We start from the raw sequence: 23,236 nt of genomic DNA on the forward strand, positions 1-23,236 counted from the left end.
CCGATAACCCCCGAAACCATTCCGGTGTTCAAATATAGCCGTCCAATATATCAATCTTCATGTCTCGACCATTTCGAGACTCCTCGTCATGTCCGTGATCACATCCAGGACTCCAAACAATTTTTGGTACATCCTAACTCATAAACTCATAATATAACTGTCATCGAAACCTTAAGCGTGCAGACCCTACGGGTTCGAGAACAATGTAGACATGACCGAAACACGTTTCTGGTCAATAACCAATAGCAGAACCTTGATGCTCATATTGGCTCCCACATATTCAACGAAGATCTTTATCGGTCAAACCGCATAACAACATACGTTGTTCCCTTTGTCATCGGTATGTTACTTGCCCGAGATCCGATCGTCGGTATCTCTATACCTAGTTCAATCTCGTTACCGGCAAGTCTCTTTACTCGTTATGTAATACATCATCTCGCAACTAACTCATTAGTCACATTGCTTGCAAGGCTTATAGTGATGTGTATTACTGAGAGGGCCCAGAGATACCTCTCCGACAATCGGAGTGACAAATCCTAATCTCGAAATATGCCGACCCAACAAGTACCTTTGGAGACACCTGTAGAGCACCTTTATAATCACCGAGTTACGTTGTGATGTTTGGTAGCACACAAAGTGTTCCTCCGGTAAGCGGGAGTTGCATAATCTCATAGTCACAGGAACATGTCTAAGTCATGAAGAAAGAAGTAGCAACATACTAAACGATCAAGTGCTAAGCTAACGGAATGGGTCAAGTCAATCACATCATTCTCTCAATGATGTGATCCCGTTAATCAAATGACAACTCTTTTGTCCATGGCTAGGAAACATAACCATCTTTGATAAACGAGCTAGTCAAGTAGAGGCATACTAGTGACACTCAGTTTGTTTATGTATTCACACATGTATCATGTTTTCGATTAATACAATTCTAGTATGAATAATAACCATTTATCATGATGTAAGGAAATAAATAATAACTTTATTATTGCCTCTAGGGCATATTTCCTTCAGTCTCCCACTTGCACTAGAGTCAATAATCTAGATTACACAGTAATGATAGATTACACAGTAATGATTCTAACACCCATGGAGCCTTGGTGCTGATCATGTTTTGCTCGTGGAAGAGGCTTAGTCAACGGGTCTGCAACATTCAGATCCGTATGTATCTTGAAAATCTCTATGTCTCCCACCTGGACTTGGTCCCGGATGGAATTGAAGCGTCTCTTGATATGCTTGGTCTTCTTGTGATATCTGTATTCCTTTGCCAAGGAAATTGCACCAGTATTGTCACAGAAGATTTTCATTGGACCTGATGCACTAGGTATGACACCTAGCTAGGATATGAACTCCTTCATCCAGACTCCTTCATTTGCTGCTTCCGAAGCAGCTATGTACTCCGCTTCACCTGTAGATCCCGCCACGACGCTTTGTTTAGAACTGCACCAACTGACAACTTCACCATTCAATATAAACACGTATCCGGTTTGCGATTTAGAACCGTCCGGATTAGTGTCAAAGCTTGCATCGACGTAACCATTTACGACTAGCTCTTTGTCACCTCCATAAACGAGAAACATATCCTTAGTTCTTTTCAGGTATTTCAGGATATTCTTGACCGCTGTCCAGTGATCCACTCCTGGATTACTTTGGTACCTCCCTGCTAAACTTACTGCTAAGCATACATCAGGTCTGGTACACAACATTGCATACATGATAGAGCCTATGGCTGAAGCATAGGGAACATATTTCATTTTCTCTCTATATTCTGCTGTGGTCGGGCATTGAGTCTGAATCAACTTCACACCTTGTATTACAGGCAAGAACCCTTTCTTTGCTTGATCCATTTTGAACTTTTTCAAAACTTTATCAAGGTATGTACTCTGTGAAAGTCCAATTAAGCGTCTTGATCTATCTCTATAGATCTTGATGCCCAATATGTAAGCAGCTTCGCCGAGGTCTTTCATTGAATTTTTTTATTCATGTATCCTTCTATACTATCCAGAAATTCTATATCATTTCCAATCAATAATATGTCATCCACATATAATATTAGAAATGCTACAGAGCTCCCACTCACTTTCTTGTAAATACAGGCTTCTCCAAAAGTCTGTATAAAACCATATGCTTTGATTACACTATCAAAGTGTTTATTCCAACTCCGAGAGGCTTGCACAAGTACATAAATAGATCGCTGGAGCTTGCACACTTTGTTAGCATCCTTTGGATCGGCAAAACCTTCTGGTTGCATCATATACAACTCTTCTTCCAGAAATCCATTCAGGAATGCAGTTTTGACATCCATTTGCCAAATTTCATAATCATAAAATGCAGCAATTGCTAACATGATTCGGACAGACTTAAGCATCGCTACGGGTGAGAAAGTCTCATCGTAGTCAACCCCTTGAACTTGTCAAAAACCTTTCGCAACAAGTCGAGCTTCGTAGATAGTAACATTACCATCAGCGTTAGTCTTCTTCTTGAAGACCATTTATTCTCAATGGCCTGCCGATCATCGGGCAAGTCAACCAAAGTCCACACTTTGTACTCATACATGGATCCCATCTCAGATTTCATGGCCTCAAGCCATTTTGCGGAATCTGGGCTCATCATCGCTTCCTCATAGTTCGCACGCTCCCCATGGTCAAGTAACATGACCTCCGGAATAGGATTGTCGTACCACTCTGGTGCGGATCTTACTCTGGTTGACCTACGAGGTTTGGTAGTAACTTGATCTGAAGTTTCATCATCAATATCATTAGTTTCCTCACTAATTGGTGTAGTCGTCACAGGAACTAGTTTCTGTGATGAACTATTTTCTAATAAGGGAGCAGGTATAGTTACCTCATCAAGTTCTACTTTCCTCCCACTCACTTCTTTCGAGAGAAACTCCCTCTCTAGAAAGAATCCATTCTTGGCAACGAATGTCTTGCCTTCGGATCTGTGATAGAAGGTGTACCCAACAGTCTCCTTTGGGTATCCTATGAAGACACATTTCTCCGATTTGGGTTCGAGCTTATCAGGTTGAAGCTTTTTCACATAAGCATCACAACCCCAAACTTTAAGAAATGCAACTTTGGTTTCTTGCCAAACCATAGTTCATAAGGCGTCATTTCAACGGATTTTGATGGTGCCCTATTTAATGTGAATGTGGCCGTCTCTAAAGCATAACCATAGAACGATAGCGGTAAATCAGTAAGAGACATCATAGATCGCACCGTATCTAGTAAAGTGCGATTACGACATTCGGACACACCATTACGTTGTGGTGTTCCGGGTGGCATGAGTTGCGAAACTATTTCGCATTGTTTCAAATGTAAACCAAACTCGTAACTCAAATATTCTCCTCCACGATCAGAACGTAGAAACTTTATTTTCTTGTTACGATGATTTTCAACTTCACTCTGAAATTCTTTGAACTTTTCAAATGTCTCAGACTTATGTTTCATTAAGTAGATATACCCATATCTACTTAAATCATCTGTGAAGGTGAGAAAATAACGATACCTGCCACGAGCTTCAATATTCATTGGACCACATACATCAGTATGTATGATTTCCAGCAAATCAGTTGCTCGCTCCATAGTTCCGGAAAACGGCGTTTTAGTCATCTTGTCGATGAGGCATGGTTCGCAAGTACCAAGTGATTCATAATCAAGTGATTCCAAAAGTCCATCAGTATGGAGTTTCTTCATGCGCTTTACACCAATATGACCTAAACGGCAGTGCCAAAAATAATTTGCACTATCATTATTAACTCTGCATCTTTTGGCTTCAACATTATGAATATGTGTATCACTACTATCGAGATTCATCAAAAATAGACCACTCTTCAAGGGTGCATGACCATAAAAGATATTAGTCATATAAATCGAACAACCATTATTCTTATATTTAAATGAATAACTGTCTCGCATCAAACAAGATCCAGATATAATGTTCATGCTCAACGCTGGATCCAAATAACAATTATTCAGGTCTAAAACTAATCCCGAAGGTAGATGTAGAGGTAGCGTGCCGACGGCAATCACATCGACTTTGGAACCATTTCCCACGCGCATCGTCACCTCGCCCTTAGCCAGTGTCCGCTTAATCCGTAGTCCCTGTTTTGAGTTGCAAATATTAGCAACAGAACCAGTATCAAATACCCAGGTGCTACTGCGAGCTCTGGTAAGGTACACATCAATAACATGTATATCACATATACCTTTGTTCACCTTGCCATCCTTCTTATCCGTCAAGTACTTGGGGCAGTTCCACTTCCAGTGACCAGCCTGTTTGCAGTAGAAGCACTCAGTCTCAGGCTTATGTCCAGACTTGGGTTTCTTCTCTTGAGGAGCAACTTGTTTGCCGTTCTTCTTGAAGTTCCCCTTCTTCTTCCCTTTACCATTTTTCTTGAAACTGGTGGTCTTGTTGACCATCAACACTTGATGCTCCTTTTTGATTTCTACCTCCGCAGCCTTTAGCATTGCGAAGAGCTCGGGAATAGTCTTGTTCATCCCTTGCATATTATAGTTCATCACAAAGCTCTTGTAGCTTGGTGGCAGTTATTGAAGAATTCTGTCCATGACACTATCATCAAGAAGATTAACTCCCAGTTGAATCAAGTGATTATTAGATCCAGACATTTTGAGTATATGTTCACTGACAGAACTATTCTCTTGCATCTTGCAGCTATAGAACTTATTGGAGACTTCATATCTGTCGGTGTACTAGAGTAGGGGTACCCTAGTATCCTGAACTTGTGCATGGGCAGTCGCAGCGCCCCGCGGCAAGGCTTGCCGGGTGACCGCCAAGATCCTCTGTGGTTCCTTTGGAGCCATTCAAGAACAAAGTATTCAAGCCAAGGAGACAAGGCTCCGGCAAGAGGAGCTTGCCAGGAAGGCCAACCAAGGCATCTCAAGGAACTTGCCGCGACGCGCCGCGCGTCCCGGCAAGGCCCGGTGAGCGACAAGCTTTCGAACGCGACAAGACAACAACCGCGGCAAGGTGCTTGCCGCGGCAAGCTACCACTCTGTACCCGCGCTCCAGCACATCCACCAACGTGTCGCCCTGGGACCTTTCCAGGCGCGCGTGGCGAGAGGCTGTGCAGCCAGCGGTGCGCGGTGGCAAGCGGCGCTGACAAGATTGCCATCGTGGCAAGCGGTGGCGTCCCTGACGGTCCCTTTTTGCACTGTCTAGGCGACACAGACGAGCATTTAATGCCTGTGTCCCCTGCTGTCAGGGTTAGGTATGATACACTGTACAGGTAGTTGTACCAACCGCAACACCTTTCCCATTTTTACCCTTGTTTACATTGCCACCTGTTGGTGACCCCTTGAGCATATAAAAGGAGGCCCATGCGCAACATAGAAGGGGTTCGGTTCTGGTCGGAGCTTAGAAGCCAGAAGAACACTCACACTCGGTCTCGTTAGCAGCTAGTGTGTACTGTAGCACTCAGCGCTCCTGAGCAAGAACTCAGTACAATTAGACATGCAGCAGTAGGAGTATTATCTCTCCGGAGAGCTCCGAAGCTGGGTAAACCGCTCGTGTGCTTCGCCTCGATCTGCTCTTCGTGCGATCTCCGCCCCCCGCCGAACCGAAAGGGGCTCGGTCCGCCGGTCCCATAGGTGTCAGAGGATCAGTTTCCCCCGACATCTTGGGGGGCGGGGCGCTGCTCTCTTTCAGCCTTGGGAAGAAGGAGGGGGCGGCGGAGGTTCTTGAGATTGGAACAGCAACCGGCGAGATGGGCGAATTCCCCTGTTTCCCCTGCTTATAAAGAGGGAGGGGGCGGACGTTCCGTCTTTCCGAATAAAGAAACCACCCACGATCTCTCCCACGCCGCCGCATTCGACGCGTGCCGTTCGGGGAGGGCGCGGTAGATGCGGAGTAATATACGGCGTGACCCAGGCCGCGCGTGCCCGTGCCCTGTTTTGGGCCTGGCCCAACAGCGCTCGGCACCATGTGTGGCCCAGGCCCGGGGGCTCCTGTCGGTGTACTAGAGTAGGTGTACCCTAGTATCCCGAACTTGTGCACGGGCAGTCGCAGTGCCCCGCAGCAAGGCTTGCCGGGTGACCACCAGGATCCTCCGTGGATCCTTTGGAGCCATTCAAGAACAAAGTATTCAAGCCAAGGAGACAAGGCCACGGCAAGAGGAGCTTGCCGGGAAGGCCAACCAAGGCATCTCAAGGAACTTTCCGCGACGCGCCGCGCATCCCGGCAAGGCCCGGTGAGCGACAAGCTTCCGGACGCGACAAGACAACAACCGTGGAAAGGCGCTTGCCGCGGCAAGCTACCACTCTGTACCCGCGCTCCAGCACATCCACCAACGTGTCGCCCTGGGACCTTTCCAGGCGCGCGTGGTGAGAGGCTGTGCAGCCAGCGGTGCGCGGTGGCAAGCGGCGCTGACAAGATTGCCATCGTGGCAAGCGGTGGCGTCACTGACGGTCCCTTTTTGCACTGTCTAGGCAACACGGACGGGCATTTAATGCCTGTCTCCCCTGCCGTCAGGGTTAGGTATGATACACTGTACAGGTAGTTGTACCAACCATAACACCTTTCCCATTTTTACCCTTGTTTACGTTGCCACCTGTTGGTGACCCCTTGAGCATATAAAAGGAGGCCCATGCGCAACGTAGAAGGGGTTCGGTTCCGGTCGGAGCTTAGAAGCCAGAAGAACACTCACACTCGGTCTCGTTAGCAGCTAGTGTGTACTGTAGCACTCAGCGCTCCCGAGCAAGAACTCAGTACAATTAGACATGCAGCAGTAGGAGTATTATCTCTCCGGAGAGCTCCGAAGCTGGGTAAACCGCTCGTGTGCTTCGCCTCGATCTGCTCTTCGTGCGATCTCCACCCCCCGCCGAACCGAAAGGGGCTCGGTCCGCCGGTCCCATAGGTGTCAGAGGATCAGTTTCCCCCGACATCTTGGGGGGCGGGGCGCTGGTCTCTTTCAGCCTTGGGAAGAAGGAGGGGCGGCGGAGGTTCTTGAGATTGGAACAGCAACCGGCGAGATGGGCGAATTGCCCCTGTTTCCCCTGCTTATAAAGAGGGAGGGGGCGGACGTTCCGTCTTTCCGAATAAAGAAACCACCCACGATCTCTCCCACGCTGCCGCATTCGACGCGTGCCGTTCGGGGAGGGCGCGGTAGATGCGGAGTAATATACGGCGTGATCCAGGCCGCGCGTGCCCGTGCCCTGTTTTGGGCCTGGCCCAACAGCGCTCGGCACCGTGTGTGGCCCAGGCCCGGGGGCTCCTGTCGGTGTACTAGAGTAGGGGTACCCTAGTATCCCGAACTTGTGCACGGGCAGTCGCAGCGCCCCACAGCAAGGCTTGTCGGGTGACCACCAAGATCCTCCGTGGATCCTTTGGAGCCATTCAAGAACAAAGTATTCAAGCCAAGGAGACAAGGCCACGGCAAGAGGAGCTTGCCGGGAAGGCCAACCAAGGCATCTCAAGGAACTTGCCGCGACGCGCCGCGCGTCCCGGCAAGGCCCGGTGAGCGACAAGCTTCCGGACGCGACAAGACAACAACCGTGGCAAGGCGCTTGCCGCGGCAAGCTACCACTCTGTACCCGCGCTCCAGCACATCCACCAACGTGTCACCCTGGGACCTTTCCAGGCGCGCGTGGTGAGAGGCTGTGCAGCCAGCGGTGCGCGGTGGCAAGCGGCGCTGACAAGATTGCCATCGTGGCAAGCGGTGGCGTCCCTGACGGTCCCTTTTTGCACTGTCTAGGCGACACGGACGGGCATTTAATGCCTGTGTCCCCTGCCGTCAGGGTTAGGTATGATACACTGTACAGGTAGTTGTACCAACCGTAACACCTTTCCCATTTTTACCCTTGTTTACGTTGCCACCTGTTGGTGACCCCTTGAGCATATAAAAGGAGGCCCATGCGCAACGTAGAAGGGGTTCGGTTCCGGTCGGAGCTTAGAAGCCAGAAGAACACTCACACTCGGTCTCGTTAGCAGCTAGTGTTTACTGTAGCACTCAGCGCTCCCGAGCAAGAGCTCAGTACAATCAGACATGCATCAGTAGGAGTATTATCTCTCCGGAGAGCTCCAAAGCTGGGTAAACCGCTCGTGTGCTTCACCTCGATCTGCTCTTCGTGCGATCTCCGCCCCCCGCCGAACCGAAAGGGGCTCGGTCCGCCGGTGCCATAGGTGTCAGAGGATCAGTTTCCCCCGACATCTTTGGTGCGCCAGGTAGGGGGCGTCGAGGTTGTGTGAACCTGATCCGGCGTCCACATGAGCTAGATCTTCATCTTATTCATCGACATGCCGCCGAAGAACAAGGCTTCGGAAGCGGCTGCTCCGTCCGTGTCGGTCCCACCACCACCGGATCAAATGGGTGGTGGGGTAGACGCCGGTGGAAAAACGGGCGTCGACGAGGGAGCTCACGGTGCTGCCAAGTCCAAGGACAAGGCTGCGCAGACCTCGGCGTCCGTACATGTACCACGCTCATCTCAGGAGGCGCGGGATCGACAGCGTCATGGTACTCACGGTACCATACGTTTGTTGGACCAAGATCGAGCTGGTGGATCTCGGGATGCTCAAGACCAGCATGCACGCCAACATCCTGGCACGAGCGAGGCATGGTTGCCTGGACGAGATACTGCTCCTTCTAACATAGTTAGAAGTCCGAGCACATCCGGCTCCTTGCACCGTTCGCCACTGCCACCCACCACTCCAGCAGAAGCATTGGCGCGAGCTCAATTGCTCCTGGATTTCCCTCCAACGGCGGACAAGATCGACGAATGGAGGACCACCATTAAGAGTCTCATCGGCTTCGCCAATGGTGACACTCCACGGCAGCCGAGCACATCACAGCCGCGACAAGACTGCCAGGCACGAGCCGATGGCGACAGAACCGGTGGGGGTGCAACCACCGTGCACTCTCCGCCCCGAAGGCCAAGATCGCCGACTCGCCGGGTCAACCTCAACAGCGACTCCACCACATCATCAGATCCACGAGCTCATCGCGATCAACGCCAAGTTCTTCACGAACGACAGCAAGAAGACGCTCGTACTCGCATCGAGCGCCGAAGAGAAGCGCGGCGTCAATCGGACCAGCGCGCTGGGCCCTCTGTCGACGTGCATGCGCCAGGGGAACCAGGCGACTTGCCATACGCGGTAGGTTGCCCTGCGTTTACTCGTGAGCTGCGGCAAGTCCAGTGGCCCAGCACGAAGAATTTCAAGCCAGACATACCAGAGAAGTACGACGGCAAGACGCACCCATCGGAGTTCCTCAGCATCTACACCATCGCGGTGCAAGCTGCCGGGGGGCGGGACCACAAGATCCTTGCCAACTACTTCCCGCTGGTGCTCAAGTCCAACGTCAGGTCCTGGCTCATGCACTTGCCGGATAACTCCATATCCTCCTGGGCAGACCTATGCCATCAGTTTGTCGGCGCCTTTACAGGCGGCCACAAACCTCATGGCCAAGAGAGCGACCTTCATCTACTTGCCTAGAAGGAAGGAGAGCCCCTGCGCAAGTACATTCAGAGATTCAGCCGTGTACAGTACAACCTCCCAGATGTCCACCCTGCCGCGGTCATCAACGCGTTCCATCAGAACGTGCGAAACCGCAGGATGCGGGAGGAGATGGCGATGTGCAAGATCAAAGACATCAGTGAGCTATATGCCCTGGCCGACAAGTGTGCACGTGCTGAGGAAGGGAGGAGACTCCCCGGAGAGAATATAGGAGCAGGGGGATCTGACAGCGAGGATGCTGCCCCGGTAAGGAGAAACCGGCGGCGGAACAACAGGAAGAAGAAAGGCAAAGATGTGCTAGTTGTTGAGCAGTCCGGCAACGGAGGTGGCGCCAAGAAAGCCAATGTTGGTAGCTCCGGCAAGGAGATTGCCGCATGCACCAACTGCCAGGCTGTGGCGGCCGCCGACAAGCAGGACGGCACCAACAAGCAGTATTGCAAGATCCACCACACCAAGGGCCATGATCTCCAGAGCTGCAAGAAGGTCGAGCAGCTTGTCGAGCAGCAGAAAGCCGAATACGAGCGATGCGACAAGGAGAAGGCCCAAGGAGGTGATGGAGGATCCGGCAAGAAGCGCCCCGGCCGGGGAGGACGCCGCGGCAAGGCCAAGCAGCGGCAAGGAGACAGACCTCCCCGCGGCCACGACAAGGATGAAGATGACGACGACGATGAAGATATGGATGATGACGATATCAGTGAGCAGGAGTTCCAGAAAGCCACAGAGGTCCTGTGCGTTGACGGCGGTGCTTCTCTGCATACTTCACACCGCCAGCTCAAGCAGTGGGTGCGGGAAGTCAATGCGGCAGAACCACCCGTCGAGTCACGCAAGCCTCTGAAATGGTCCAGCACGCCTATCATCTTTGATATTGAGGACCACCCTGATCGCATAACTGCGGTCGGGTGCTTGTCGATGTTGGTTTCACCAACTATCCGCAACCTCAAAGTCACTAAGATGCTAGTTGACGGCGGGGCCGGCTTCAACGTGATCTCCTCTACGGTACTCCAGAAACTCCAGATCCCTGACAGCGAGCTCGAAGAGACCGGCACATTCCAAGGAATCAATCCGGGAAGGAGCAAGCCGAAGGGAAAGATCACGTTGCCGGTGACATTTGGCAGCGAGTTGAACTTCAAGACTGAGAGGGTCACTTTTGATGTTGCTGACTTTCCATTGCCTTACAATGGGATACTCGGCCGTCCAGCACTCGCCAAATTCATGGCAGCCTCTCACTATGCATACAACATGCTGAAGATGCCAGGCCCGATAAGTGTCATCTCTGTCCCTGGCGACAAGAAGGATGCTCTTATCTGCGCCGACAAGATCTACCGGGATGCAGCAGCCGCAACAGATCGCAAGTCACTTGTCGTTGAAGCTCCCGGGGGGAAGAAGAAGACCAAGTCCGGCAAGAGTTCTCATGCCCACTCCGGCAAGCGCACCTTTTCGGAGTGCTGCGCTACCGTCGAGGACGCACTATCGAGCTCCACCGGCAAGTGTAAGAAGTCAATGGCAGCTCCACCCGAGACCAAGAAGGTGTCCGCCAAGGAGGACGGCACTGGTGGTACCTTCACCATCAGTCCCACTCTTGATCCCAAATAGGAAAGCGGGCTCGTTGCTTTCCTGCGGGCGAACGTCGACGTGTTTGCGTGGCAACCGTACATCCCCGGTGTTCCCAGGAAAGTAATCGAGCACCATCTTGCCGTCTGTCCTCATGCGCGGCCCATCAAGCAGAAAGTCAGGAAACAAGCACTGGAGCGCCAAGAATTCATCGCAGAAGAAATCAAGAAGTTGGAAGCAGCAGGCCTTGTCAGAGGAGTGCTCCATCCTACGTGGTTGGCCAATCCTGTAGTCGTGCGCAAGGCAAACGGGAAATGGAGGCTTTGTATCGACTTTACCGATGTCAATAAAGCTTGTCCCAAAGACCCATTTCCCTTGCCGCCCATTGATCAGATTGTTGACTCCACGGCCGGACGTGATTTGCTTTCATTTCTTGACGCATACTCAGGATATCATCAGATCTTCATGGCAGAAGAGGATGAGGAGAAGACCGCATTCATTACTTCATGTGGCACATACTATTTCATACGGATGCCTTTCGGTTTAAGGAATGCTGGTTCAACATTTGCAAGGGTAGTCCATGACGCTTTTGAGCCACAAATGCACAGAAATGTGGAAGCCTACATGGATGACATAGTGGTCAAGAGCAAGGACAAGGCAACTCTGATTCAAGATTTAGACGAAACCTTTGCAAATATGCGCAAGATCAACCTCAAGCTTAACCCCGAGAAGTGTGTGTTTGGAGTCCCCTCCGGCAAGCTTCTCGGGTTCTTCGTGTCTCAGCGGGGAATTGAAGCCAATGCCGACAAGATCAAGGCCATTGAGCAGATTGAAGCACCAAAGCGCGTCAAGGATGTACGAAGACTTGCCGGTTGCGTGGCTGCTCTCAGCAGGTTTATCTCTAGGTCTGCTGAGCGCGCCCTGCCGTTTTTCAAAATATTGAAAAAGGTAGGTCCAATGAAATGGACTCCAGAAGCGGAGGCTGCGCTGCAGGACTTAAAGAGATACCTGTCCTCCACTCCAACACTTGTCGCTCCTAAGCCACAAGAGAAGTTGCTGCTGTATTTGGCGGCAACCAATCAAGTGGTTAGTGCTGCGTTAGTAGCGGAGAGGGAGGTGGATGATGAGCCGGCAACCACGGCAGATGCACCCAGCGACAAGCAGGGGGCTTCACCGACAAGCTCTGGTCCCGACAAGGATGGATCTGCACAGGCGCGTGAGGAAGTGCAGAAGAGAATGGTGCAGCGCCCAGTTTACTTTGTCAGTTCCCTTCTACAGGGGGCTAGGTCAAGGTACTCTGGTGTGCAGAAATTGCTTTTCGACCTTCTCATGGCCTCGAGAAAGCTGCGCATTACTTCCAAGCACATGAGATCACAGTTGTCACTCGTTTTCCGCTGAAGAGGATACTGCAGAATCCAGAAGCAACAGGCAGGATTGTCGAGTGGGCACTGGAACTGTCAAGCTTCGGCCTCAAGTTTGAGAGCACTTCAACTATCTAGAGCAGGGCATTGGCAGAATTCATAGCAGAGTGGATGCCAACACCAGATGAAGAAATATCAGAAACGAGCATCCCCGTCAAAGAAGCAAGCAAAGAGTGGCTGATGTACTTTGATGGTGCCTTCTCGCTGCAAGGCACCGGTGCGGGCGTGCTACTTGTTGCACCCACTGGAGAGCACCTCAAGTACGTAGTCCAGATGCACTTTCCTAGGGAGCAAGCAACGAACAATACTACAGAGTATGAAGGTTTGCTTGCCGGTCTCGGGATCGCGGCAGACCTTGGGATCAAGAAGCTCATCGTCAGGGGTGACTCGCAGCTTGTCGTCCGCCAAGTGAACAAGAATTATCAGAGTCCGTTGATGGAAGCTTACGTTGATGAAGTGAGAAAGCTAGAAGAGCACTTTGACGGCCTACAGATGGAGCATGTTCCAAGAGCCGATAATGACATTGCCGATGGCCTATCGAAGTGCGCCGCACTTAAGTTACCTGTGGAACCAGGAATCTTTGTGCTCAAGCTGACTCAACCATCTGTAACGCCATCAACTAGACAGAGCAAGAAGAGGAAGTTGATTTCTGGTGACTATTTTCCGGCAGAGCTCCCCGAAGCCGCCGCCAAGAAGGTCCCCAAGATCAACACCAAGGGTGCTGAGGAGCAGTTTGCTCCGGCAAGCCCTAGGGTTTGTTCCGTTGAAGCAGACGCTCCCGACAAGTTTTTCTCCGGCAAGCTTGCCGGGGAATGTCAATCTCTGGCCGAGCCGCAGGCTCTCTCCATAGAAGCGGATGTTCCCGCAGCAGCAGATGTGCCTTTAGTCCTTGTTGTCGAGCCACAAGCTCCAGTATGGGCACAGCAGATTGTCCATTTCCTTCAGACAGGAGAACTTCTCGAAGAGCAAGAAGAAGCGGAAAGAGTAGCCCGACAGTCAAGTATGTACCAGTTTGTCAACAACACACTGTACAGAAGAAGACTCAACGGTGTGAAATTCAAGTGTATTCACCGGGAAGACGGACAAGAGCTGTTGGCAGAGATACATGGAGGCATATGTGGTCACCACATTGGCGCAAGGGCACTTGCCGGCAAAGCTTTCCGGCAAGGTTTCTTTTGGCCGACAGCCCTCCAGGATGCAACTGCACAAGCAACCAAGTGTGAAGCGTGCTAGTTCCATTCCAAGCAGATACACCAGCCAGCTCAAGCTCTCCAGACGATCCCTTTATCCTGGCCATTTTCGGTCTGGGGGCTCGACATCCTCGGCCCCTTTCCCCGAGCTGTCGGGGGCTTTGAGTACTTGTACGTTGTAATCGACAAGTTCACAAAGTGGCCGGAAGTGGAAGGAGTGAGGAAGGTGACAGCACAGTCAGCAGTCAAGTTCTTCAGGTCGATTGTTTGCCGCTTCGGGATCCCTAACAGGATCATCACCGACAACGACACACAATTCACGAGCCGCACCTTCATGCAGTACGTCCAAGATCTTGGCGCCAAGGTCTGCTTCACTTCTGTTGCTCACCCGAGAAGCAACGGTCAAGCGGAGAGGGCAAATGCTGAAGTGCTGCGCGGGCTCAAGACCAGAACTTTCAACAGGCTGTGCAAGTGAGGAAGGAACTGGATTGAGGAGCTGCCGGTGGTTCTTTGGTCGATCAGGACGACGCCAAATCGAGCGACTGGCCAGACACCTTTCGCTCTAGTCTATGGAGCAGAGGAAGTTCTCCCCACGGAACTCGTATACGGGTCACCTCGAGTGCTCGCTTATGATGAGCTTGAGCAAGAGCAGCTGCGACAAGATGACGCGCTGCTCCTTGAGGAAGACCGTCTTCAGGCTGCTGTACGAGCTGCTCGCTACCAGCAAGCTTTGCGCCGCTACCATAGCCGCAAAGTTAATGCCAGAAGTCTCGAGGAAGGCGACCTTGTTCTTCAGCGCGTTCAGTCCGCCAAGAATGCCAACAAGTTGACGCCGAAGTGGGAAGGCCCTTACCGGGTGAAACGAGTCACTAGGCCTGGCGCTGTCCGCCTTGAGACCGAAGATGGCATTCCGGTGAGCAACTCCTGGAACATTGAGCATCTTCGTAAGTTTTACCCGTAGGGCGCGGTTGCCGGAACCTGTTCCGGCAACCACCTTTTGTACAAGTCTTGCCGATGTTGCATGTAATCCTTTGTACAAAGCCGGGCGCAGACCCCGTGCATAAGTAAAGCTCATGTGCTCCGCACATCTTGTCAATTTCATGCTTTCTATTTTTTCGCATGTGTTATCTGACACTTTGTGCAGCATCTACCCCCGGTAAGCAATAATGAGCCGTAAGGCTCCATATCTTTATTTTCTCTTCTTTCTTTTTCGGGGGGAAAGGAGAAGATAATGGTGTGGACCAGGCGTCGTTCAAGAAAAGTTTCGCCTAACCGGGAAGCAAACGACAGAAAAGCTAAGTTGCCAAAGTTTGAGCAATCAGTTTTAAAATTTTTTAAGTTATCTTCCTTGAACGACCGTGCTTTGTATGGAAAACCTGTGCGCGGAGGAACCAACTCGTAGCTAGTTGCGCCCTTATTTTGTTTCGAGTCCGCTCAACAACTTAAGTGAGCTGCGACTAGTTGCGACAAGGTTTCTTGCCGGCTGCGGCACCGCGCAGGCTGCTGACGTCCCGCACTCAGCGCTCGCGGTTAAGGTGCCTACGCCGACAAGTTGCCTAAACGCGTAGGGTAAAAACATACAAAGGAAGGAATCAAGTAAAGGAAATAACATAGCAATCGCTAACCAAAATAGAGTTATATTACAAGATAGCTTGTCGTAGCTCTAACAGATTGTTATCATGACATGACCTGCAGCGACAAGAAAAGGAGAAAAAGGGAGGCCTAATCTACGCGATCGCCCTCAACCCTCTTGATCCCACTCACCTTGTCCACAATGGGTGCGACAAGGGTCTTGAGAGCTTCCAGATCAGCTTCCGGTGGCAAGGTCCTGAGGACGTTGGTGAGGTTGAGGCCTGGGTTGCGAAAGGCCACCTTCACCAACACCTTTTGAAGAGCTCCCGCGCAGATCTTGCGCGACTCGTCGGCCAGCTGCTTTGGGATCCTCTCCTGGAGCCGCTGGAGGGCCGTCGCCACGCCTTTGAAGAACAAGCTGAGCTTGGCGCTGGGTTGGAGGTTCTCATCGGAGGGATACCCGAGATCCTCCATCCCCAGCTGCGCCAGCTCCCTGTCGATGGATGCGGCAACTTCCACGAGACCCTCCGTCCAGTGCTCCACATTCTCCCTAAAAGTGTTCTGGGTCTCGGTAGCCCTCGCCAGCAGCGCCTCGTCGGCCTTGATCTCCTTTTTCAAGGCCACCTCCTGCTCCCTGGCGTCGTCCAACGTCTTGGTCAAAGTAGTCAGCTTCAACTCAAGATCTGCGTTGGACTCCTTGGCGGCAGTAAGCTCCTGGCCCTTCTCGGCGAGACGGCCCTGCAGCTCGCCAAGGGTGTATGCGTCCTTCTCGCGCTCATGCTTGAGTGTGGCAAGCTCTTCACCCCTCGCCTTGAGATTGGCTTCCAGCTGCGCCACCTTCGTCTCCAGCTCCTTCTTGGCGGCCTCGGCAGCTGCGACAGCATCCTTTGCTTCCTTGAGAGCCCCGCCAATTGATTGATCGCGCACATCAAGCTCCTCCTCATAGCTGTCAAGGTTGACCTTCCGCTGCGCCAACTCGCCCTACCGGGCAGACAGCTCCTCGGCGGCAAGCCGCTGTTGCTCTTCGACTTCGGCCTTCTCAAGGAGGAAGGCTTTCCGCTCCTCGGCGAGTTGCTCCCGCTCCTCTGCCAGGGACCAGAGAGCTTCCTGGTTAAGATCCCGGAGCTCCTCCGCGCGCTTCTCGATGTCCACTCCCGCCTTCGCGACAAGCGCTTCCTAAGGGGGTAGGTGCTGTGACACTCCAATTTTTTTTTGTGGATTTTTTTTCAGAAAGAGCTTTGCCTAGTTTGAAGAAAGTCATTTAAACCCTTTTTAAAAACCTTCTTCTAGGTCTGCCCTCTAAAAACTTTTTCTTGGATTGAGTTTTCTTCTAAAAAGAAAACCTTTTGGGTTTGGGGATTTTATTTGGTTTTGATCCATTCTTGTTTTGCCATGCTTCTTGTGGTAAAAACTCCCCCCCCCCCAAAACCTCTCCATCCACTTTGGAACAACCTAAACTTTCTGTCCAAACTAATAAAATCCATTTTTGGATTTTATTCCAATTATTTTTCTCTGTCCAAATAATTCTGTCTTCTCTTTTGAGCCTAAGTGATTTGCAAAGCAAGTACCCAAAGGCTTTTGATTTTCAACCTCAATTCAACTCCCCTGGATAGTCCTTGGTACCCCCAACCCAGAACCATCTTGATCCACTCTTCTTCTTTTCAAATATTTCAAATTTCACTCACTGCAAGTTTGGACCAGATTTGCCAAATTTGGTGAAATTCATACCTACACTTCTCCAAAAATTCTGCCAAAATTCAGGCAAACCTCTAGTTGCAATGAGAGACCACTCCACCAAAAACCAGCTCAAGGAAAAATCCCTACATGCCTAGATCATTCTGTCGAACACCTTGCATGCACTGTTTCTGTCCATCTTCAGTTAAGTTCAGATTTCAGTGTCGATCTTCGTCAGAGATGCAGTCACATGCTCACAGTGCACTTGGCACGTTACTCACGGCCTCGCTTGCTTGTCCGGAGCCTCACACGCACGCTTCGCGCGTTCCTGGCGTCGGTGGCACCCTGGCCCGCCTGCGCCGGCGTGTCTTGCGGCGGCCGGACCCCCGTAGCGGCCGACAGAGAGCAGAACAGCGGTGCAACGCCGTTCGACGCCGCCCAAATCCCCTGGTGGCTCCGCGTGGCCATTTCCTCGCTAGCGCATGCATGCAGCACCGTCGCCGTGGCACGGCACACACAGAGCATGCTCTCTGCCGCCGACGGGCCCGCGCCGCCCCATTCCGTCGAGCTCCTCCTAAGCAACCAAATCTTGACGCGGTTAGCACCTAAATGGAACCAGAGAACACCCACGATGTCGCTCAACCTCTGAACCCTCCTGTGCAACCACCGCGCCGCCGTAATCACCTCGCCGGAGAACCCCGTTCTCGGCCACCGCCTCGGGCCGCCTTTAAAAAGGGCTCCCGAGCTCGCCCTCGAGCACACACCCTCTCTGCACCACCCCAGCACCCCACCAGGCCACCAGGAGGACCTCGAGGAGGTCTCCTCCCCAGCTCCGGCCGCCCCGTTCCGCCTCGGCCTCCACCTTGATTCACTCTGGTGAGGCCGTCTCCGGTGCCCAAACCTCGTCAGCTACCCCTCTAGCTACCAGAGATCTAACCCCCTCCTCAATTTGCCCTCCGTAGCACTCCCCGACGAGGTCCACAACCACCCGAATCGCCGTTCGCCGGAGCAAGCATCGCCGTTGACGTGGTACTCGCCGGCGACCACCACCACCTCCCACAGACGCGGAATGGCGCCCTGAACACGGAGGTACTCCCCGATCTCCCTGCCTCGCCGTGGATCGCCGCCGGCGACCACCGCGGCTCTCGGGCACTGACGAGCTTCGTCGCCCCATTTGAAAATTCAAACCTGACGGGTGGGACCCACCCGTCAGCCTCTCGGTTTCTTTTTAAACGAAACGTTTTCTAGAGGCGCCTTCTGCCAAAGTACGCCTTCCCTCTGGGACGGCGTATTTTCAATCGAGTCGTTTTCTGTTTTTATAAGTGAACCCCTGGAAACTTTCTGTTTCATCATAGATTGGTCCTTGGGTTAAAACCTTTATAACTTTTTAACAGAAAGGAATTTTTGAGTGATTCTTTTTCTGTCCTCTTCACATTTCTGTCTATCTTTTTATCATATTTATTTGAAAAAATTTTGGACCAACTTTCTGTACCCCCACGGTATTTACGATAGCGCGTGTATTTTTGTGTACCGTAGATACCGAAGGTGGTGAAGGAGACGCAAACTTCGCCGAGCTAGACCCCGACTACTCCGATCAAGGCAAGCATGTTTGAACTTTTGATATGATGAGTGTTCTGGCATGTTTGCATTAAGTAGTTTCATGACATATTTGTGAGCATACCGATGAATGTTATTTTCATGCATAGTTTAGGCAAGTGAGTTGGAAAAATCACTTCGTGTTGGAAGTCAATGTGCAAGGCCATGTGTTGGCATGCGGATAGGTAAGATGGCAGTGTAGTAGCACGCCAGTCTTATGCCATAGTATTTTGACTTCAGTGTCAACCCGTATCAGTTCGGTTCCCATCCATTTCTTCCCTGTGCTACCACATGTTTCCCGCAAGGGGTATGGCTTAGTAAGTTGCAAACCACTTCCTTGGTACACACCAAATTGAGAAGCCAGGATGAAGGTTCCATGGCCCTAGATTAAAGCCTTTCATCCGGTCAGGGGGCATGGTTGTTTCCGGTTGGGACCGAGAGGGGGGCACCCCTTAGAGCGCGCGTATATAAATTTGATCCCATGCTACTCGAGATTGTGATCTCCCCGTCTCAAAGTTTTTCTTGAACGTTGTCTAGGGTGGTTCCTGGCAACATGAAGTGGGATGGGTGTGTACTTGTTAGTTGTGTTTCTTCCGAAATACCATAAATGGAACTAGTCCCTCGTGACTACGGAAATCCGTTGGCTGTGGGTATTTTAGTGCAAACTCTACAGAGTCAACTTCCCATTACAATATCTTATCCATGATCTAGTTTCGTGTCCTTGTTATCTCGTCAATTGCCAGTCTTGGTGACAGAAACCCCCGGTAAGCCAAAGAGCATTAAGTTCGGTTGATGCTTATTCTTGTGAAGGACTAACCCGTTAATCATTTTGAGTGGAATATTCTTCCTGTATACATTAATCCTCACAAGTCATGACAATGAGCTATAAGCCCTTTCTGTGATGTCGCTCAGACGTCCGACTGCGGCATTGTTATTATTTATTGTTACTAAAAGCCCTTTATGTGGTGTCGCTCAGACGCCCGACTGTGGCATTTCTTTTAAAGCCCTTTATGTGGGGTCGCTCAGACGCCCAACTATGGCATTTCTTTTAAAGCCCTTTATGTGGTGTCGCTCAGACGCCCGACTGTGGCATTTCTTTTAAAGCCCTTTATGTGGTGTCGCTCAGACGCCCGACTGTGGCATTTCTTTTGAAGCCCTTTATGTGGTGTCGCTCAGACGCCCGACTGTGGCATTTCTTTTAAAGCCCTTTGTGTGGTGTCGCCTAGACGCCCGACTGTGGCAATGTTTCATCTATTTATTCTTCCTCTCGTGGCGTCACTTCAGACACCCGATTGGTTTACAATTCTTTTGTTGGGTTTCCGAGTGGACTACCACCGACTCCCTTTTACTTACCCTTGTTCTAACAAATTACGTGTGCATTTGATAAATTTCTCATGAGGCATTCATGCATGCATTTGTTATATCCTTTGTCCGAACTGTCTTGCGAGTACTTTCAAAGTACTCACCTGGCTTGTTGATTTGGCCAGATGCTGACGAATGCGATCTCATGGATGAGGAGTTCGATAGCGAGTCCGACGCTTAGAGGAGTCCAAGTCAGTCTCATGCGACCCTGGATGTGATCATTGTATTATAACCGCTTCCGCTACCTAAATAAATTCATCGAGCCTCACCACGACACTCGATGAGCTGCCAGTGTAGTAGTCTTATATCCACTCCACTGTTTTATTCCACCAACCACTTTTATCTCGAGTCAGTAGTATTGCCACCCCACCTTTGTGCCATATCCGCCATTATGTATAATTATTGGCGTGCTTGTAATAATCATTGAGCAACTTCAGTTCAACCCCTGTAACATATTTATGCTACTGGCTATTTGTATCAAGATTTTGTCTACCAGTGAGGAGGATTTTTCCTCACACTAGACATCAAAAGGTCGGTCTTTCAATAAATATTTTTATTGAAAAACTAGTCGTGACAAGCTTGGTACCAGAGCCAGGCTGACTATAGGAAGCCACTAGGTGCGATCGCTAATCGGATATTAGCAATAATAGATGCTGTTTATTATTTCTGCAAATGTAGTCATTTTCTGACAGTCAGCATAAATTTATGATCTGACCACTCAGAATTTTTGCCTACTTTTGTAGATGGCCGACAACAAATGCGAGTCTCAGATGTTCACCAACTAGCCCGATGGGTTCGTCAAGCTTCTCACCTTCATTGTCCAGGTGGCGATGGGGCCGTCCATGCGCCCAGTCTTCTCACTCTATCAGCACAAGATCAACGACGGTCTGACCATGCACCAGGCCACGGTGCAATTCAAGGGAGGGCGTGCTGAGTTACGTAGCTTCCGGTACTTGGGTAGAGCCATGCCTACCGAGAAGCATGCTATGCAGATGGCAGCCCGTGAGGCGATAGCTCGTCTCAGGGAAGACCTTCCTTCAATGAAGACTCGTCGTTACCGCTACCTTCCATGCCACGTGCCATACGCATGCCACTACTCGTACTCTTGCCCCAGAGGAGAGCGGGATGAGGCTTTTGAGATGCTCGTCGGGTATCTCCGGGCTCTGGAGGCAGCCTTCGACAGCCTGGTGGACGACCTCGTGGCTGCCCGCATGGACTCAGTCCATGGCTGTGCCGCCAACAGGAGGGAGCTTCTGCACACCGCACCACCACTAACTTTCGTCTCGTCCTCAGCATCTCATGCACCTGCCACTCGCACCACTCCTCGTCGCCTACCTTCCACCGAGGAATTCAACCAAGCCATTGCACCCACTCCAGTCCGCTCTGCGCCACCCTCTGCGCCCTCACCTATTCGTGTTGCTCCATATAGGGCACCCATTCCATCTGCTCAGCGCAGTGCTACTCGACTGGAGCCTATTAGCGAGGAAGAAGTTGAGTCCCCAGCCTCTCTGCGTCTCACCCTCGGCAGGGTAAAGGAGGTCCTTAGCATTTCCTCCGACTAAGTTAGTTTAATCGCCATGCGATATACCGACTTGTATGATATGTACATAGGTTGTGAGAAGTAGCCTGTTTGTGCATCATGTAGGAACTGGAGAAGTGCACTAGCCTAAATAACATGTCAGGAATATGTACGCATATCCTGAGTGATGTATTGTATAATTATCGCATGCATGTAAGATATGTATGAGAAGTCCTTCTCCGTGCGCAAACGATTCCTATTTCAAGAAAAAAAATCCTGGAGCGTCCTTTCTGGTTTTGCTTGTTCGTGTGCATTTGTTGGTTTTTGCGACTCAGTTCTCTTCTTATGAGTTTTGCAAAATGTATCCCCAGAGTAAAAATGTCTCGTCCTTGGACGCGCTCCATGCCAACTCCGCCAGAGGAAAATTTTGATACGCAACCCAGCAACAATTTCACACAGGGACAGTTGAGCCAACAGGGCAGTGAATCGGCACTTACACAAATGTGCCGCCTTTATGAGGAGAGTCAGCAACAACATCAGGAAATAATGAATCAGGTCATCAATATGGGAAATCGCCCCGGACAATATCAGCAGCAATCCAAATTATCTGAGCTACAGAAGACACGTCCCCAAACATTCTCTCATACAGACAAACCACTTGAAGCCGAAGACTGGCTGCGGGACATGGAAAGAAAATTAATTATTGCAAAATGTTCAGACAAAGAGAAAGTACTATATGCACCCCATTATCTCACTGGAGCAGCTGCATCGTGGTTGGAGAATTTCCTACACATGCACCCCAACGAGAATAATATAACTTGGGACGATTTCAAGGAATGTTTTCGTGGGGCACATATTCCTAAAAGCCTTATGAAAATCAAGAAGAGAGAATTCGATGATCTCAAGCAAAGGACCATGACAGTGTCGGAATACAACGGACAATTTACACTGTTATCTCGCTACGCCAATGAGGAGCGTATGACTGAAAATAAGAAGATGGAGAAATTCCTTGACGGTCTGGCGCCCGCACTTAAATGCCAACTGGTTGTACACACTTTTCCAGATTTCAAGACGCTAGTGGATAAGGCCATTACCTTGGAAAATGAGAGGCGCAGCCTGGAAGATTTCCGCAAGCGAAAAAGGGACCAGAAAAATCAAGCTCGCAATCCCCGAAGCAAGGCAGATTTTCAGAAAGGTGGTACACACAAAACCCCGACAAATGTCTCACGACCAGTCAAAAATTTCCATGCCAGAGACAAAGAGTTCATATATCGTCCAGGCGTGACCTGCTACGCTTGTGGAGAAGAAGGGCACTATGCCAAACAGTGCCCCAAGCCAAGGAACTCGACCCCGAAGCCAAACAACGGTGGCAATAATTCAGCACCCAAGCGCAATAATTTCAACCCCAACAACAATCACAGGAAGGGTCACCTGAACCACGTGACCAGAGAGGAAGCACGGAATGCCCCAGATATCGTACTCGGTACGTTTCCTGTCAACACAATACCTGCCATGGTTTTGTTTGATTCTGGAGCTTCTCACTCATTCGTTTCGAAAAGTTTTGCTTTGCAAAATAATTTTTCGATTCTTCCCTTGGAAAAATCAATGATCGTCAAGTCCCCTGGGATTAAGCAAGTCACCCAGAGTTACTGTCAAGGTGTGATGATTGAGTTTGAAGGATTGAAATTTCACGCAAACCTTATTGTATTAGAGAATAAAGGGCTGGACGTCATCTTAGGGATGGATTGGTTAACCACCAACAAAGGTTTTATTGACTGCTTCAACAGGACCGTAATCCTCACCCATCACCATGGGAAAACAATAAAAGTTTCGGCCAAAGAGAGGAAAATATCCCGGCAACCGAGACTGAATAAGGTGGATAT

The sequence above is a fragment of the Triticum dicoccoides genome, chromosome 5B (genome assembly GCF_002162155.2).
Source record: "Triticum dicoccoides isolate Atlit2015 ecotype Zavitan chromosome 5B, WEW_v2.0, whole genome shotgun sequence".
In the NCBI taxonomy this organism is placed as follows: domain Eukaryota; kingdom Viridiplantae; phylum Streptophyta; class Magnoliopsida; order Poales; family Poaceae; genus Triticum; species Triticum dicoccoides.